At 36.9% G+C, this 13,303-nt stretch overlaps 1 protein-coding gene across 7 annotated transcripts in view; it reads left to right on the forward strand.

Moving 5' to 3' along the window:
• Window positions 1-13,303, forward strand: part of LOC106871658 (uncharacterized) — a 312,970-nt gene that overhangs the window by 327 nt on the left and 299,340 nt on the right. The window lies entirely within an intron of this gene.

Raw genomic sequence — 13,303 nt, forward strand, 5'->3', positions numbered from 1 at the left:
CCTTAAGGTAGAAAAAAAGTAATGGAAACTTGCTGCAAGGCGAGTGGACAGCAGGAGAGATTTACAGAGGAAGAACTCCCATCCGACAAGTATTTCGGCCCTTATACCTGACACTCTACCGGAACCGGGCCCACCCAGGTCATGACTTTTAGGTGTCTTCCTGCTGCTTTCCAAGTAGGTCCATTGGTCATTTCTCATCGCCCATATGCGCAGTGAGCTCTTTTTAGCAACATCAGACAAGCGTTTGATTGTGGTAGTTCTTCTGCGATACCCAACTGTAGAGATTTCCATGTAGGCATGAATGTAGTTCTTGTCCTTATTGATGATATTTCATCTCCTAGATGAGCTTTGATCTAATAGTTCTATGTATTATTCATACATAGTTGTAGATGCGAAGCCAAAGATCACAGTGTTCGGAGCATGATTATGAGGTTCTGCTTTAAAGTGCTGGAGCGAGCTTTCACGTATCTCCAATCTAATCAGATGTAAAGAGTGCCAGCCAAGTACTGGTGCAGCGCCCTCCCCTCCAAATGTCACATTCTGAATATTACGCGGGGAAAAGGGCGGGAGATTGAGAAGAGTCTATGCCTGCTAGCAACTCAGTTGGTATATAAAACAGTCAGAGAAGTCAAGATATTACTGGTACGATTGTGGTAGTAGTGAGATGAGGAGGATGTGAAAGACGATTGTGTTGGTGACAGTAGTGGTAGAAGTGACAATGTTGGTTGGTGATGGTATTAATGCTATTTACGGTGTTGATATTGTCTTGATGGCAGTAGTGGTGCTGATAGTAGTGGTGCTGATAATTGTGGTGGTGATTGTGGTGGTAATGATGGTGCTAAATTTGTTATTAATATTTCATCATTGTGTTGAAAGTTTTTCAGTAATATAGAAGTTAGCTACTAATTTTGGTGGCATTGTAGATGTTAGATTTTGGTGGTATTGTTAGTCTTGGCGGTATTATTAGCGTAGGTGGTATTGTTAGTGCTTATGGTATTGTTAGTGCTTATGGTATTACTATTATTGGTGGTATTGTTAGTGTTGGTGGTATTGTTAGTGTTGGTGGCATTGTTAGTGTTGGTGGCATTGTTAGTATTGGTGGTATTGTTAGTGTTTGTGGTATTGTTAGTGCTTATGGTATTACTATTATTGGTGGTATTGTTAGTGTTGGTGGTATTGTTAGTATTGGTGGTATTGTTAGTGCTTATGGTATTACTATTATTGGTGGTATTATTAGTGTTGGTGGTATTGTTAGTGTTGGTGGCATTGTTAGTGTTGGTGGCATTGTTAGTATTGGTGGTATTGTTAGTGTTTGTGGTATTGTTAGTGCTTATGGTATTACTATTATTGGTGGTATTGTTAGTGTTGGTGGTATTGTTAGTGTTGGTGGCATTGTTAGTGTTGGTGGCATTGTTAGTATTGGTGGTATTGTTAGTGTTTGTGGTATTGTTAGTGCTTATGGTATTACTATTATTGGTGGTATTGTTAGTGTTGGTGGTATTGTTAGTGCTTATGGTATTACTATTATTGGTGGTATTGTTAGTGTTGGTGGTATTGTTAGTGCTTATGGTATTGTTAGTGTTGGTGGTATTGTTAGTGTTGGTGGCATTGTTAGTGTTGGTGGCATTGTTAGTATTGGTGGTATTGTTAGTGTTGGTGGTATTGTTAGTGTTGGTGGCATTGTTAGTATTGGTGGTATTGTTAGTGTTGGTGGTATTGTTAGTGTTGGTGGTATTGTTAGTATTGGTGGTATTGTAAGTGTTGGTGGCATTGTTAGTATTGGTGGTATTTTTAGTGTTGGTGGTATTGTTAGTATTGGTGGTATTGTTAATGTTGGTGGTATTGTTAGTATTGGTGGTATTGTTAGTGTTGGTGGCATTGTTAGTGTTGGTGGTATTGTTAGTGTTGGTGGTATTGTTAGTGTTGGTGGTATTGTTAGTATTGGTGGTATTGTTAGTATTGGTGGTATTGTTAGTATTGGTGGTATTGTTAGTGTTGGTGGTATTGTTAGTGTTGGTGGCATTGTTAGTATTGGTGGTATTGTTAGTGTTGGTGGTATTGTTAGTGTTGGTGGTATTGTTAATGTTGGTGGTATTGTTAGTATTGGTGGTATTGTTAGTGTTGGTGGTATTGTTAGTGTTGGTGGCATTGTTAGTATTGGTGGTATTGTTAGTGTTGGTGGTATTGTTAGTGTTGGTGGTATTGTTAGTATTGGTGGTATTGTTAGTGTTGGTGGTATTGTTAGTGTTGGTGGCATTGTTAGTATTGGTGGTATTGTTAGTGTTGGTGGTATTGTTAGTGTTGGTGGTATTGTTAGTATTGGTGGTATTGTTAGTGTTGGTGGTATTGTTAGTGTTGGTGGCATTGTTAGTATTGGTGGTATTGTTAGTGTTGGTGGTATTGTTAGTGTTGGTGGTATTGTTAATGTTGGTGGTATTGTTAGTATTGGTGGTATTGTTAGTGTTGGTGGTATTGTTAGTGTTGGTGGTATTGTTAGTGTTGGTGGTATTGTTAGTGTTGGTGGTACCGCTAAACATATCGCCCGGCGTGCTAATGTTTCTGCCAGCTCTCCGCCTTCAAACACTAATAATATTACCAACACAGTACCATATATATTAACAATACCATCAACACTTACAATACCACCCACATTAACAATACTACCAAAACTAAAAATACCAATAATGTGAATAATACCACAAACACTTTCAATACTACAAATACTAACAAAACGCTAACAATGCCACCAACACTAATAATACTTCAACACTAACAATACTACATACACAGACAGTAACACCAGCTATAATAATACCACCATAACCAACAATACCACCAACACTAACAATACCACCAACACTAACAATACCACCAACACTAACAATACCACCAACACTAACAATACCACCAACACTAACAATACCACCAACACTAACAATACCACCAATACTAACAATACCACCAACACTAACAATACCACCAACACTAACAATACCACCAACACTAACAATACCACCAACACTAACAATACCACCAATACTAACAATACCACCAATACTAACAATACCAACAACACTAACAATACCACCAATACTAACAATACCACCAACACTAACAATACCACCAACACTAACAATGCCACCAACACTAACAATACCACCAACACTAACAATACCACCAATACTAACAATACCACCAACACTAACAATACCACCAACACTAACAATACCACCAATACTAACAATGCCACCAACACTAACAATGCCACCAATACTAACAATACCACCAATACTAACAATACCACCAACACTAACAATACCACCAACACTAACAATGCCACCAACACTAACAATACCACCAATACTAACAATACCACCAATACTAACAATACCACCAACACTAACAATACCACCAACACTAACAATACCACCAACACTAACAATACCACCAATACTAACAATACCACCAACACTAACAATACCACCAATACTAACAATACCACCAACACTAACAATGCCACCAACACTAACAATACCACCAACACTAACAATACCACCAATACTAACAATACCACCAACACTAACAATACCACCAACACTAACAATACCACCAATACTAACAATGCCACCAACACTAACAATGCCACCAATACTAACAATACCACCAACACTAACAATACCACCAATACTAACAATACCACCAATACTAACAATACCACCAACACTAACAATACCACCAATACTAACAATGCCACCAACACTAACAATACCACCAATACTAACAATACCACCAACACTAACAATACCACCAACACTAACAATACCACCAATACTAACAATGCCACCAACACTAACAATGCCACCAATACTAACAATGCCACCAACACTAACAATACCACCAACACTAACAATACCACCAATACTAACAATACCACCAACACTAACAATACCACCAATACTAACAATACCAACAACACTAACAATACCACCAATACTAACAATACCACCAACACTAACAATACCACCAACACTAACAATACCACCAACACTAACAATACCACCAATACTAACAATACCACCAATACTAACAATACCACCAACACTAACAATACCACCAACACTAACAATACCACCAACACTAACAATACCACCAACACTAACAATACCACCAACACTAACAATACCACCAATACTAACAATACCACCAATACTAACAATACCACCAATACTAACAATACCACCAACACTAACAATACCACCAACACTAACAATACCACCAACACTAACAATACCACCAATACTAACAATACCACCAACACTAACAATACCACCAATACTAACAATACCACCAACACTAACAATACCACCAACACTAACAATACCACCAATACTAACAATACCACCAACACTAACAATACCACCAACACTAACAATACCACCAAAACTAACAATACCACCAACACTAACAATACCACCAACACTAACAATACCACCAATACTAACAATACCACCAACACTAACAATACCACCAATACTAACAATACCACCAACACTAACAATACCACCAACACTAACAATGTCACCAACACTAACAATGCCACCAACACTAACAATACCACCAACACTAACAATACCATCAACACTAACAATACCACCAACACTAACAATACCACCAACACTAACAATACCACCAACACTAACAATACCACCAACACTAACAATACCACCAACACTAACAATACCACCAACACTAACAATACCATCAACACTAACAATACCACCAACACTAACAATACCACCAACACTAACAATACCACCAACACTAACAATACCACCAACACTAACAATACCACCAACACTAACAATACCACCAACACTAACAATACCATCAACACTAACAATACCACCAACACTAACAATACCACCAACACTAACAATACCACCAACACTAACAATACCACCAGCACTAACAATACCACCAACACTAACAATACCACCAACACTAACAATACCATCAACACTAACAATACCACCAACACTAACAATACCACCAACACTAACAATACCATCAACACTAACAATACCACCAATACTAACAATGCCACCAACACTAACAATACCACCAACACTAACAATACCACCAACACTAACAATACCACCAACACTAACAATACCACCAACACTAACAATACCACCAATACTAACAATGCCACCAACACTAACAATACCACCAACACTAACAATACCACCAACACTAACAATACCACCAACACTAACAATGCCACCAACACTAACATTACCACCAACACTAACAATACCACCAGTGTTTGTGGTATTGTTAGTGTTGGTGGTATTGTTAGTGTTGGTGGTATTGTTAGTGTTGGTGGTATTGTTGGTTATGGTGGTATTATTATAGCTGGTGTTACTGTCTGTGTATGTAGTATTGTTAGTGTTGAAGTATTATTAGTGTTGGTGGCATTGTTAGCGTTTTGTTAGTATTTGTAGTATTGAAAGTGTTTGTGGTATTATTCACATTATTGGTATTTTTAGTTTTGGTAGTATTGTTAATGTGGGTGGTATAGTAAGTGTTGATGGTATTGTTAATATATATGGTACTGTGTTGGTAATATTATTAGTGTTTGAAGGCGGAGAGCTGGCAGAAACATTAGCACGCCGGGCGATATGTTTAGCGGTATTTCGTCTGTCTTTACATTCTGAATTCAAATTCCGCCGAGGTCCACTTTGCCTTTCCCCCTTCCGGGGTCGATAAATTAAGTACCAGTTGCGTACTGGGGTCGATCTAATCGACTGGCACCCTCCCCCAAAATTTCGGGCCTTGTGCTTAGATTAGAAAAGGATATTAGTGTTTGTGGTATAATTATTGTTGATGGAATTATCATTATTTGTGATATTGTTACTGCATGTGGTATTGTTAGTGCTAGTTATACTTTTAGTGTTGACGGCATTGTTATTGTTTATGGTATTGTTAGTGTTGGTGGCATTGCCAATGCTGGTTGTATTGTTAGTATTGGTGGTATTGTTAGTTTTTGTGTTATTGTTAGTGTTTGTGGAATTTTTAGTGTTGGTGATACTATTAGCGTTTTTAGTATTATTAGTGTTAGTGATATTGTTAGTGAGGGTGGTGTTATTACTGTTAGTGGTATTGTTAGTGTATGTCGTATTGTTCATGTTTGTGGTAGTGTTAGTGTTGGTGATATCGTTAGTGCTGGGGGTATTATTATTCTTAGTGGTATTTTTAATGGTTTTATAATGTTTGTGGTATTAATATTTGTCGGGTTATTGTTAGTGTTGGTGGTTTTATTAATGATGGTGGTATTATTAGAGTTGGTGATGCCAGTTTTGGTGGTATTGCTAGTGTTTCTGAAATTATTAATGTTGGTGCTTTTGTTAGTGTTTTTTGTATTGTTTTTGATAGTGATATTATCAGAACTGTTGGGATTGTTAGTGTTGGTGGTATTAAGTGCTTTCTCCATTCTGTCTGCAGGCGTAGGACCATTTACTCGGGCCTCTCTTGCGACATTCGCTCATATTTTAACAAAATTGCTTGGGGCAGAACTTCCATCTCTATCCTCACTTTCCTTTTCAAGTGAAGCTTAAAAAGTTGAAGAGGTCTTGGCCAAAGAAGAAAGTGTCTGTCTTCAGCCCTTTCAATCTGGTCTACCACACAACCTCTTTCACAAAGGCTGCCAGGCAAAGAAAAACAGCCTATCCTTCCCGACCAAAGGAAGGCAGCGGGACTATCTTCACAATGGATTCAGCCGATAGCCGGATCCGTCCTACATGCGACAGCAGGTGTTCGACATAAACCCACTCGTCAGAAATACTCAGGCACTGGATGAGAGCGTGCAGAACGGTTTCGTCGCTCTGTGTACATCTCGGGCAAGCCCGGCTGACTGCACTTCCGTGCCTGTAGAGGTTATCCTGAACCCCCGGTAGCACTGCCAGGCCAAGGGTTTCTGGAAATTGTCCGTAGGCCTCGCCCCGAAAGTTCTCCGGAGCATGTCAGCCAACTCATTCTTGTCGACGCTCAGAGTCTCCCTGAGAACGTCGTCGCACTTAGCCGCCACGATAGAGGTATAGATGGTATTATTAGTGATGTTGCTATTATTACAGTTGGTGAAATTATTATTGTTGGTGGTATTGTTAGTGTTGGTGGTATTGTTAGTATTGGTGGTATTGTTAGTGTTGGTGGTATTGTTAGTGTTGGTGGTATTGTTAGTGTTGGTTAGTAGAGCTAGTGGTTTTATTAGCGTTAGTGGTATTATTACTGTTGTGTTATTGTTAGTGTTTGTGGTAATATTAGTGTTGGTGGTATTGTAGGTGTTGGTATTATTAGTGATGATTGTAGTATTCGGGCTGGTGGGTTTATTAGTATTGGTCGAATTATTGGTGTTGTTGGTATAATCAGTGTTTGTGGGATTGTGAGTGATGGAGGTTTTGTTAGTGTTGGAGGTATCATTAGTGTTGATTATTGCTTTGTGTTGGTGGTATTATTAGAGTTGATGGAGTTGTTTGTGTTTGTAGTATTGTTTTGTTGGTGGTATTGTTTGTGTTTGTGGTATTATTAGTGTTGGTGGAGTCATTAGTGTTTATGGTATTTTTAGTGGTTTTGTTACTGTTGTTAGTATTGTTAGTGTTAATTTTGATGGTGTTGTTAATGTGGGTAACATTGGTAGTGTTGATGGCATTGTTTTTATGATGGTATTGTCACTGTCATTATCCATGTCATCATCACCAACGCCAACACCATCGCTACCACTACCGCCACTGGAACATCAAGCAATCTAACTCAATATCACATCTTCTGTGTGTGTGGATCCATATTTTGAATTACTGTTACAAACATACCTTGCATATGATTAATCACCAAAACAAGAAGAACAACATGAAAAAGAGTTATAACAACAGAACTAATTATATGAAGAACAGCAACTACGAACAGTCTTCAGATGAGCTAATACATATGCGATCTGCTAACAACTAAAAAGGTCCGAAACACCAATTTTTAGGTTAGCTGTTGTTGTTTCGTCCCTAGTCAGCCTCTTTCCAACAGATCTATTAGCAGAAACGTTCCATCCGTGACCATACCATGCTTAATGTAGTTGACCAAGAGCTAATAGTCTATCTTATGATAATAATCACTAAACTACTGTGCTGCATGCGGATATCATACCTAGACAGGCATACTTCAAACATAGTTTATCTCGGACTATATTAGCCAATGTGTTCTTACTTTTAGACCGTTGTATCGTTTGACCGAAAGTCGGCTCCAGTCGAACATACATATGATCGAAGGCGCTCCAGTCACGTTGATCTCGTCTGTTTCTTCCCGGACCTCGTGTATTTACAACTACATTGGTTACTGGATTACAGTAATTCCCCAACTATCGTGGGTGTTACGTTCCAAAACTTCCCACAGAAATAATTAAAATCTAGAAAAATATAGACATCTATCGGCCTCAGAAACCCGTATGTACTGCGAAGTCCACGATATAAATTTACATACATTAGCGAGAAAAATCCGCGATGTACTGAGTGCGCGATAGGTAAATCGCGATGTACTAGGTGCGCGATAGGTGAACCGCGATATGGCGAAGGATTACTGTATTCCTTTTATTTCAGACGAGTATTGAGCCATTTGGGAACTGTTATTTTTAACAGGTTGTGTCATCATGTAGAAGTGTACCGAGGAACATATTTAATATCAGTGGTGAAATGTAAAGACATAACAACCTGTTCATGTGTGTGTGTGTGTGTGTGTGTGTGTGTGTGTGTGTGTGTGTGTGTGTGTGTGTGTGTGTGTGTGTATGTATGTATGTATGTGTGCGTGTGTGCGTGTGTGTGTGTATCTGTGCCGAGCAAATGATGAATATTCAGGTTTATAAATTTATAGATTATGAAACTAATATTAAATTATTAGTTTGGTCATCTAGTTTAAACGATTTACGCAGGGTTTTTACAAAGTTTGTCAGCAGATGGTTACAATTTTAAATGCATTTGCGAGCTTATGAGGGTGCCCTCTACATAAATAGAGGGCAACCTCATAAGCACTTGTTAGAAGTGACTTGTGAGAAAATAAATGAGCTTCAGAGCTGAGGTGGTTGTTGTGATGTGGAAGGAAAGTTGGAGTTGTAGTTTCAAGTTGGAGGTACACTAGAGATTGAAAATATTAATTGTCAGAATTTCTGTGATGAAACTTTGCTCCAAATCTATTTACCTATGTATTTACATTGGTAAATTAACTTTAGGACCTTCTCTTCAGATAAATAAGCTAACTCCATTCCAAATTAAATCTATTAAATGGATTGAATATCAACCTTTTTGATAAACCCTTTTTGTTACACCTCTTACGTCAGATTCCTGGCAGAGGTATTTTATTTATTACATTCGATGGAGACCATTGTGTATACTGTCATTTACAGAGGTACGACACGACGTTAGGTTTAATAGAGATTAAAGTTAAACAATTTACAAACACGTGTCTCCCCTCCCTCAAACAAAAAACAAAAAACAAAGACAAAAAACAACGTTGTTCTCCAAACTGTGAGAGTGGTACACTGGTACGCGCCAAGATGTACCTAGATGTTCCGATAAAATAATAAAATTATATTTTAAAAATGTGAAAAATACAAACTGAAATTCTAAAAATAACGATTGACAATTATGCTTCATTTATTGAATAAAGAAGTTCATACTTAATAATTGTCTGCAGTTTAAACTACTTATATATATATATATATATATATATATATATATATATATATATATATATATATATATATATATATATATATATATGTACATACATGTCACCAACTGTGTAAACAGCATGAAATACGAAAACAAACGAGTTAAATGCGTGAACAACGAGAGAAAAATGGAAAACAGGACAAGTAAACACAGACAACAACCCTTCATCAGTTGTCGGCTGTCTATCTACTCCTCATTTTGACCATTCAACGACAATATGAGACTTCAAAGACAGTTTGCTCCCATAAATTCCAAAATAAAATTTAGGATTTATGGTGGGTCAAAGTTGGGAACAAAAACAGGACAGTGGAGACATACAAGGAAACCGAACAAAAACAAACATGGAATAGTGCAATACAGTATTACCTCCCAGTTAAGCAAAGCACCATCAGGTTAAAGTATAATTATAGGATAGTGGTACAACAATGCACCAATATTTACTGGAAATAGCAGTCGATAATATACGACGCTAGACGCTATAGTAAACTTCACTATATATATATATATATATATATATATATATATATATATATATATATATATATATATATATATATATGTATATATAAACTTTTGATCAGGAATACAAGAAATATATCATTAAAAAGTGGAAACGCTTCCTTGATGATTGCTTCATCTTTTGGGGAAAATCGAATGAAGATCTAAATATATTTAACAATATACTGAACACACTTCACCCGTCCATCAAATTCACAACGGAATCCACTTGCAATGAACTACCATTCCTGGATATCCACATAAAAATACAAAGCTGCACAGTCACAACAGACATATTTTACAAAAAAAAAAGCGGATACACACCAATATTTAAAGTTCTACTCTTGCCATCCATCACACATCAAAAGAAATATCCCATACAGCATGGCTAGACGTATCTGCGTTATAGTAAGTGACCCTAAAACATGTGAAATCAGACTCAACGAACTCAAAGGCTTCCTTACTATACAAAAATACCCCTTAGGCTTAATGAAGGAATTAAAAAGGCGATGAAACTGAATATCACCCAACTACGGACACCTAAGGAAAAAGTTAATGAAAACACGATTCCGTTCATTAACACATACAGTCCTGGAATAACTAACATATTCCACGTCATAAAATCAAACTTGCCTATACTCCTTCAAAGCTCCAAAACGAAAACTCTCATTGAAAAAAAAACCCACCTTACGGAATAGCAGACGCCAACCAAAAAATCTTAAGAAACACATCACAGGGGCAGAATTCAGATCAGAGAATAAACCAGAATTCATAGTAAAAGAATGTGAACATTGGAGATGTGGAACGTGTAACAATACCAACAACTTCAAGTACATAGAAAGTGGTTCCCACATAAAGTTCAAGAGCGGATCCATTTTAAAAATAAATGCAGATATGAACTGTAAAACACAAAATCTCATATACTGCATGACCTGTCCAAACTGTAAAGAAAATTACATTGGCGAAACGAATAACTCCCTTTGCCAACGTGCAAGAATTCACAGGCAACATATCCGGCAAGAAGAACAACGAAAGATTCCATTGAGTAAAAATCTAGAAATATGCGGAGACGGAAAGTTCAAAATCTTTCCCTTTTGCAAATGTACGCGGGACGATCCGCAATACCGAAAGGCAATGGAAGTACACTTCATAAAAAGATTCTCTCCGAAGTTAAATGTTTGAAAGAGAAAAAAGAAAAGCAAAGAGTACGTTTTGTATGTATGTATATGTATATATGTATGGGTATGATATGATATATATAGTTATTTTATTTTACTTACTAATTGATTTTTTCAAATTATTAATTTACAAATATTATACTAATGTATTCTCATACAGAACTACACTTTACTAAAAATAAATAAATAAATGTATGACAGGAATATATTCTAAATATAACTCAAAGAATATAAAAAGAAAGGACTAAAACAGAAAAGATAAGAAAACATTTTTTTAAAATTTCTTATTCTCTATTTTTTCTTTTTCTTTTCTTTCTTTTCTTACTATCCATAGAAACCATTTCAAAACAATGGTGTAAGTAGTAAACAAGTTTTTACTTTTATTTATTTATTTATTTGACAATCCTTAAAAAGACCATTTCAATACAAGGGAAAGTGGTGGATAGGAAAATGAACAGCCCTTCTCTCTCACTTTTACCCTACCCATGTTTCTATCTATCTATCTATCTATCTATCTATCTATCTATCTATCTATCTTATTTCTTTATTGCCCACAAGGGGCTAAACAGAGGGGACAAACAAGGACAGACAAAGGGATTAAGTCGATTACATCGACCCAGTGCGTAACTGGTACTTAATTTATTGACCCCGAAAGGATGAAAGGCAAAGTGGACCTCGGTGGAATTTGAACGTAATGGCAGATGAAATACCGATAAGCATTTCGCGCGGCATGCTAACGTTTCTGCCAGCTCGTCGCCTACAAACAAACACTTTCCTCTCTGGTCAGTCCCTCGTCAACTTTTTCAAGTACCACTTGAAAAGGAGGATGAGGATAGAGAGGAAAGTGTTGTCGAATGAAAGTTTCAATAAAAAATGGGTAAATGTGGCAAGAATGGTAAGAATGAAAGACGACACCATTTTAAGCATAGACTTGTAACAAAAAGAGACAAAAAGAGACAAGGTACTTACTTTCATGTACCTTTAAAAAAAAAAAGCCTGAGGTGACCGTGGTCTTTTCCGTAGGTTTTTCTCTCCACGGATAAACCTAATCTGTTCCCCATTTTTTTTCTTTTTTTTTTTACATTGACTGTGATACACGATCCCTATTGATGGCCCCCCCTTTTTTTTCTTTTTTTTTCCGTGATCCCTTTCCACGATCCCTTTTGATCGAAATCCCCCCTTTTCTTTCCGCGATCCCTTTTGATCGAAATTATCCAAAGAAAAGCTCTACATTGTATTTTGTCCATTTTCTGTATTTAGCCCTGTGTGGCTATAATAAAAAGATATCTATCTATCTATCTGTCTATCTACCTGTTTATCTATCTGTCTATCTATCTTCCATTGTCTCCAAAGCCCGCCCCCCAAAACAAAAACAAAAACAATGTTCTCTTACTAACAAAATCCCCCTCAAAACATCTGTTTTATAGAAATAAGCAAGATATCCGTGTATTCACAGAATTGTATTTGGCAAGTTCGAAACACGAACGAAAGCGTTAATATGAAAATGAAGTTTAATAAAAATAAAAAAAAGTTTTTTCCAAAATTTTGACGGCTTTTGTTCAATATTCAATTCTGTACATCACACATACATGAAATTTAAATACACCACACTCTACACACACACACACACACACACACACACACACACACACACACACACACACACACACACACACACACAGCTATTAATTATACATAAAGTGCACCCAAATATTTTCATATGAAGTGATCTATAAGTAAAATGATCATCGCTATCGACCATATTCAGTAGACGTACATTTGTAACTAACCAAATAAAATGTGTCGCGGCTGAAGTGACATGCAATATCACATCGGGGTCATCAAATGTAGCGAAAT

The sequence above is a fragment of the Octopus bimaculoides genome, chromosome 4 (genome assembly GCF_046866305.1).
Source record: "Octopus bimaculoides isolate indiv1 chromosome 4, ASM4686630v1, whole genome shotgun sequence".
In the NCBI taxonomy this organism is placed as follows: Eukaryota; Metazoa; Mollusca; class Cephalopoda; order Octopoda; family Octopodidae; genus Octopus; species Octopus bimaculoides.